This window comes from Tachysurus fulvidraco, chromosome 9 (genome assembly GCF_022655615.1).
Source record: "Tachysurus fulvidraco isolate hzauxx_2018 chromosome 9, HZAU_PFXX_2.0, whole genome shotgun sequence".
NCBI classification, from domain to species: Eukaryota; Metazoa; Chordata; class Actinopteri; order Siluriformes; family Bagridae; genus Tachysurus; species Tachysurus fulvidraco.
This window is the reverse complement of record NC_062526.1, coordinates 8,002,341-8,010,349: the sequence shown is the minus strand read 5'-3', so window position 1 is coordinate 8,010,349 and position 8,009 is coordinate 8,002,341.

Genomic DNA, 8,009 nt, shown 5'->3' with positions numbered 1-8,009 from the left:
TGTTTCTCTGTTTCAGAAGGGTCAAATTATTGACCCATATCAAGCAAATAAAACAACTATAGAGAGCTGAAACTGTTCAAATTGGGCAGAGTATTATTAAAACTGGAAGAATTATAGTGAACCATCATCTTAGAGGACGAAAAGGTCAGAAAAACATATTACACAATTAAAAAACATTCTGTGAAATCAGATTGTAAAAAAAAAAAAACAGCAGTAATTCTCATGGCTGGGATTAATAGTGAAAGAAAGAGCATTTCCACAAGCACAATGCAAAAAGTATGTAAGGGAGTGGGACTAAACAGCATTGCAGGCTTAAGAATACTATTTATTAGTGAGGCTAATTATAAACAAGGCTTCGGTTTGTTAGGAAGCATACGGATTAGACTCTGGAGCAATAGAAAAAGGTCATGTTAATCTAATGAGTCCAGAGTGATAGGCGCATCATGGTAAGAAGAGAGGCAGATGAGACGAAGGCATGGAAATACTCCAAGATGACAATGCCAGGATACATTGAGTTCAGATGTGAAAGAGTTCAGGGAGTATGAGATATCATTTTCACACATGGATTGGCCACCACAGAGCCCAGACTTAAACCCCATTGAGAATCAGTGGGATGTGCTGGAGAAGACTTTATGAAGCATTCTGACTCTCCCATCATCAGTACAAGATCTTGGCGAATGTTGTGACATTGCATAAGTTTATTGAAACAATGCCACAGCGATCGTGCCTTAATCAAAGCAAAACGTGGTCCACTGAAATATTAGTGTGTGACTACAGGTATTTTACAGGTAGTGTGTATTTTTATAATAATAATAATAATAATAATAATAATAATAATAATAATAATAATAATAATAATAATAAGAAGAAGAAGAAGAAGAAGAAGAAGAAGAAGAAGAAGAAGAAGGAAACAATTTTCCCAAATTTTCCTCCCCTTTGTGAACTCTCTCATTCATTTAATCCACTTAAAAAAGACATAATAATAATAATAATAATAATAATAATAATAATAATAATAATAATAATAATAATAATAATCATCATCATCATCATCATCATCATCATCATCATCATCATCATCATCATCACCATTATCATCATCATCATCATCATACTAGCATCCTCACTTTATCCACCATATTAATACCAAAAATAGTGCAGAGATCTTTGTATTTTTACTGAGATGAAAAGCACAAATATAGCAAAACAGGAAATAACTATGTTGAAAAACTTATAAGAAGACGGCATCCACACTGATTAATTAGCATCATTGATTTGAAAGCTTACTCCACAAGATCCTTATCACCTCAAGAATATTGCATAATTAATGTATTGGATGTCAAATGACATCCTATCATGTAGGGCTAATTGACATTTAACTGAACACTGTCGGTCATCCTCCAGATGATGAGCCAAATTGCACTCATGAGCCTTCTGCCAACTCTATCGGAAATAATGTCAGTGCACCATCATTTTGGGATTTGCACAGCATGATGTTTTTTTTTAGGGCACGGGAATACAAAATCCTGAACATTCTCTGTAGCAATCGGCCCAGTTTTTTTAATGAATTTGTTCATGTTCATGAATAATCGACAGTGACAGTCCACTGTGACATGATATGGTAATTACTATGGATATGCAGATTTTTTGACAACCCAGTAAAAGTTGTAACTTCTTCGATTTGGAGATCTCATTTTGACTCAGAATGAATATATCATTGTTTGTTGCCCTACAGTCAGGCTGTCAATCTCCAGTATGATTCCTTCCTATGATTTCAGTAGCAATCCAGGACGATCAGTTTAGCTTTGAAATAGATAACTAACAAAACTTTATTCTGATCCTTAACAAAGGGAATATGGTTAGAAGATAATTCTATTTTATTCCATTACGTATATTTTTTACAAGCACAAAATTTAACAGACATTCTTATTGAGAGAATTATCCAGAAGTGCATTATAGTCTTCATCAAAAATATATCGTCATGCTAGTCTAAGAAATTCTGGGACTCAGAATAATATAAAGATGAACCCTGTTCATGTAAGCGATTAGAAAACAGGCAGATTAATTAATAGATAGCGAGTGAAGTGTCATTGTGCCCATAGACATGAATGAGACATGGTTCAGAACAAGATTTTCAGGTCTGTGTGGTCATACTTTAGCATTTAAATTTAATGTAGGTACCTACAGGAATCACTGCCCAAGATGCACCAATGAGGTGAAGTGGGAATGGAGAGTGCAAACACCTGCATTCTGTAGCACTGACAGGGGTTTGAAGGAACACAAGGGAAGAGCTGCCATTAGACTAATCATGACATGATAATTGACTGAAGAAGGACCATAGTGGCTCTGTGGAGAAATGTCCAAATCTTCCTGATGTTGTGAAGAATTAACCCTTCATAAATGACACAATGTAAAAAGAAGGATCTTTATCAAGACATATGCTATGGTTGCATGCTATGTACAAACATACCCAATTCAACCAATTCCAAAAAGCAAATAAAGTAAAGAACTGCAAAAAATAAATAGCAAAATCTCTCAAATTTTACAAACAAACAATGGTCATATAAAGCCAACGCAACGGCGTACCTTCTTCAGCATGTACTAAAATTGGGTTGATATAGTTGATATAGTGTACTGTAGGTGTAGGTGCATCATCATATAGAACTAGGAAGAAGGAATCACAAAAACAGGAGCATAGAGTAGGAACAAATCCCAAGGCAATAAGCTGGCTTTGAAAGACCAGACACTTCAGTACCCATAATGACAAAATAAATGGCTCACTGAGCAGACAGAAACACAATGGTGATGACACATCTTTCCTCAAGCTCCCTAATTTTTCAGAAGACACATTTTAAAATATTTTGTTCTGCACACAGGTTGGAAAAGGATCGGCTTCTGAGAATAAGACCTTCTTTGACAGAGAAAGGAAATGCTTTACTTTATTTTATTTGTGAAGCAGGATTAGATATTAAACTAAGTAGACTATCACTCTCATCATTGTGTGTCCTGTTTGATCAAAGCCCCAGGCAATTAGATTACTCTCAACCAATTTAATTCTAGCTTAAAGGTACTTTGTTCCTTGATGCCTTCAGGAACTCAGTAGTAGCTGTAATAGCAAAGTAGAGTCTCCTTTAAAGCATAACGTCTGCGGGTGATTAACAATAATTACATCCAAACTGCATTCAGTAGTCATATTGATCATTTTAATATTCCATGCTCTTCCAGTGTAGGCACGAGGTACATGACATAAATGTATACAGTGCCACTATCTGTATCTGTTCAGTGTTTTTTTAACCCTCACACCCTCTGAAAACACTAGAAAAAATTTGACTCAGACACTCACTTTAACTGATTACTGGAAGTGGTGGCTCAGTGGTTAAGACATTGGCCTATTGATTAAAAGTTTATGATTTCAAATCTCAGGACCACCAGGCTGCCACTGTTGGGCCCCTGAGCAAGGCCCTTAAACCTTAACTGCTCTGTATAAGGACATGTGCCAATAGCTGTAAATGTAAGCTCACAGAAGATGTGCACACTTTTTTTTAAATCCCACTCATGCAGTTATTAATTGTGTTTTATTTATGTTTTATTTTTGAAAACCTGGCAACACTTTGACCTTAGCAGACCAGCTCTGGTGCAACTCTAGACCTTATTTATTAATCTCATTTATCAACATGTTGTGTAAATGTTTGTGTAAGCTTTTGAAAATTCAAATGTTCTTCCTACTCGTGTATGTATGTTAATGGACGCCCATCACCTGTTAATTACAAGGCAGAGGAAAGACACAAGAAAGGGCAAAACTCACACGGCTGAAATGATGAACACAACGAACAAAGACTTTCTCAGAGATAAAAGTGAAAGCTATTTAGATTCACATCCATGTGAGTCACAGACCCTGTAAAGGCAAAAAAAATCAGCATTCTTTATTGAATGACCTAATATTTATCTCAATAATAAATATACAGTATCTTAATGAATACTTCTTGCTATACATATGAAACAACTGGATTTCATAAATGTGTTGTTGAATTTATGGGCAAATTTAGAGTCACTATTCTCGACAGTATAATCTGTTTATACAAATAACTCCTCATGATTTATATACATTAAATCATGATGGGTGATCAGTTTTAAACTAGTTATTTTTAATATGGTGAAATTCACACACATACACGCACACACACACACACACACACACACACACACACACACACACACACACACACACACACACACACGTTTTTTCTAAAATTACGTGTTTTTCATGAATACAGATAGTACAGATAGGAAACAGATAGTACTCAGATTTGCAGCGGATGCCATGTAAGAAGTAAGGGAAATAAATAGTCAATAATTTCAACACTATCGTCCCCACTGTGAGTATCAGGACACTGACGTTTTTTTCTGATAATGTGGAATCTTTAGTTTGTAAATAATAGTCAGAAAACTAAATCTAATCAGTGTTCTAATTAGATTAGTTCAATCTAATCTAAATCTAACAAATCTAATCAGTGTTGAGAAATCGTATTATTGTTGCACTGCACATGGATCCCATTACATCAATCATATGTAATTATTGTGATGCTAAGTTGCAAGAATACTTTTAATGTGCCTGATCATCTTACATCCACCACATCACAGGTGCAGTTGTGGTTCAGTAGAATGACCAGAAAACCTTATTATACGTGAAATAACAGTCAAAATGAAATATTTAAATAAGATAATGTGATGGGGATGAAAAAATGATGAACTACAACTTCAGTATTTTATTTTGCCAGCACTTAATTATTTCACATTACATCTTCCACACCCTCTTGTGATATCTTACTGAACTGGATGCTCAAGAACAATTTTCATATTGGGTTTTTGTCATTCCTCACCCATGCTGGTTTGTATTTATTTCTCTGTGTCAGAGGAAGCTATAAGCGTATGACGGTTTAAATGCCTAGCTGGAATTACAACCAAATTGACTTTTTATCACTTGATTGTTTGTATCACTTCTATCAAACATGCAGGGGAGCAACTCTATCTCTGGTGCATCAATTATTACTGGCACAGGCCCTATTTACTCTCACAGTGCTTTATACTCACATCTTCAGTATTGCTGGAAATTATTAAGAAATTATTGATGTTGCAGATTTTTAAAGGGGGACTTTGAACGTGTCACATTCTCAAATTTCAGGTCAATAATTCAGTCTACAATAATCAATAGGGTTAAATAAAGAATTTGTTTATAACAACTATAAATTGGTCAGTAATTACAATGAAAATTGTATCTATGAGAAAGGAAATACTGGACCCTTCAACAGGACCTGGACATTTATAGAATATTATTATTTGATATTAATTCATATTAAAGAACTTTAATCAGCTTACTAGAGTTATCATGAAATGGTAATGGAGATTGATGCCTCGAATCTCAGAAATTTGGTAAACAAAGACCAATAGAAGACATGATTGTTTGCAGTATGTCAGATTTTAAGGAATTAATTTATTATTTTTGTCTTATAGCAATGAAAGTGTTAAAAACTTACCTACTTACTACTGCCTACTATTTTTGACCATCTCTGATTCTGACTGTTGGTGTCAGTGGTTTTCAGGCAGATGTCTTTAATTACATTTTTGCCTGACTGCTGTGTCAGGTGCATAAGCCCATATCAAAAGACCACATTTTCTCTTACCCTGCATCTGCAGTGTTCAGTAAGCAAGATACTGCTGAGATTCCTGCAAATATCTCTTTCAAATTGTCCTCAATTGAAGGTTTGTCACAGACTTGCTATTCTGAGCATAAACCACAAGCAGAAGTATAAAACCTTTGCTGTAGTGATGACTCTATGAGATCTATCTATCTATCTATCTATCTATCTATCTATCTATCTATCTATCTATCTATCTATCTATCTATCTATCTATCTATCTATCTATCTATCTATCTATCTATCTATCTATCTGCTTTGTTGTTTCAAGTTTCCATTATGTAAGGCTTTATAACCTTATTACTTTTGTCTGACTTTATTACCTTTATCTTTATTATTGAGAGTTAACATTAAGAGTTGTGAGGTGTATTATGCCTACTGCTTGCTTTGATTGATTTGCTTGTCTAGAGACCTCTTTTCTAACCACACGATCAATGTGAAGCACAATGAAATGCACTGGTCAACACCTGCTGCATGTCAGATGCCCTTTTCTGTCCTTATGTATGTGACCAACAACAAAGTACTAACAAAATAATACAAAGAGACAAACAGCTGGTCAACTGAGTAGGAAAGTATTTCATAGATGATGAACAAAAGTTCAATTTTATATTTCTAGACTATAAGGATAAACACTGTCAGTTTGCTAGTGTATTATGCATGAGAACATAGAGGTCAACAACTACACTTCCTGCAGGTCTCCTAGATAATGATGTTCAAAGCACTGAAGAGGTCAGGACAGAAATGTTCAGTAAAAGATTCATATTATAGTTACAATTTTTCGTTGTTTTCTGTTTATCCTGACCCCTTCTTGATGATCGATCCTGATCCATCTTGATGTACTACCCCTTGTTGTTATCTCACTGTTGCTGAAAATGACTCCACTTAGAGAGCCTAAATATACTGTTGATGGTAGCACTTAGAAACCATGAAGAAGGCTTTGGACTCCAGATGATATGACCGGTTTTGGTATAATGCCTCAGTTCTACAAATGCTATGATAGCTCTAAGACTGCAATTGCTACAAACAGTATTGCACTGAAACCTTCATCACTGTACAGTTAAAAACTTCAATAAAACAGACTTAATGTGAAAACTCAAATGATATTCCTGGTTACACTTATGCACTTTTCATAGTTATAGAAGTTATAGTATAATGTCACCGTGATCCATTATCACACACATGATGATAAGTCTGGTTTCTCTCAAGGTTTCTTCCTCATTTCTTCTCACAGAGCTTTTTCTTTCATTGAATTGGATTGAAATATTCTCTGTTACATTCTTGTGCATGATAACTAAAGTAGAGAAATGCCCATCTTTTTATATCTTAGACTTTTTTAGATTTGTGTAATAGATGCTACCAACAATGGTATTAGCTCATTATTCTTCCTCATCATTTCATCCTCGCACTCATTGTATATCGTGTACATTGTATATTGTGTACAAAAAAAAAGAGGTTAGGATAAAGTAAGTAGTGTGAGGAGGTGTGTTTGGGATCTTTGTGCGCATGGTAGAGTGTTATGCCAAATTATGCCAAAGACATCCATGGCTGGAAACCGAAGAATCAAAATTGGCCACGCTTTTTGAGTGGGAAAAATAACATGCTCTCTCTTGGCCTGTCAGTCACAGCAACGCTAGGCAACGATTCATGCCTGTGAGCTAATGCATGCATGTGATGGCAGATAAAGCTGATAACACACCAAATTGCTATGTGATACAGCATGAGCAGCATTTCAGAAATGTGGTTAGCAGGCATCACATTATGTCTTAGATGAAGCATGATATAGACTTTGTAAATGAAAAATACTTAAATATTTCCTTAATTAGCCAATATTTAATTAGTGACTAATGAGAATTTTAATGTGTTTTTTTCCTGTCCTTTTTCTGTATTTAATACCTAGTTTAATACCTAATTATTATGCTTTCAAACAAAGAAGGAGAACTTAATGATTTTTTTTTTTCTCAATCTTGCCAATATTGGCAAAGACTGATAGAGAAAAAACACATTTGGTAGATATAGCAGAATGTACTGGAGATCTGTGTTAAATTCACTAGTGTTCACTCATTACTGGCCTCATTCTCATACTGTGTAGAAAGGTGGCTGTTTTCCCACAGTTTTTAGGCTATTTCTTGTTTAAATGGTCTTTGGCACAAGAGTAATGAATTTCTTTTCTCGTTTTCTTTCCACATGCCAATAACAAAGTCATCACCTTCTGGCTGTGACCCCATCTGCTGGAACAAGTCATTCTACAGCATAAAAAGACAACTTACACAATTGTGTGCTTCCTTCTTTGTGAAAACATGGTAAAGCAGAAGT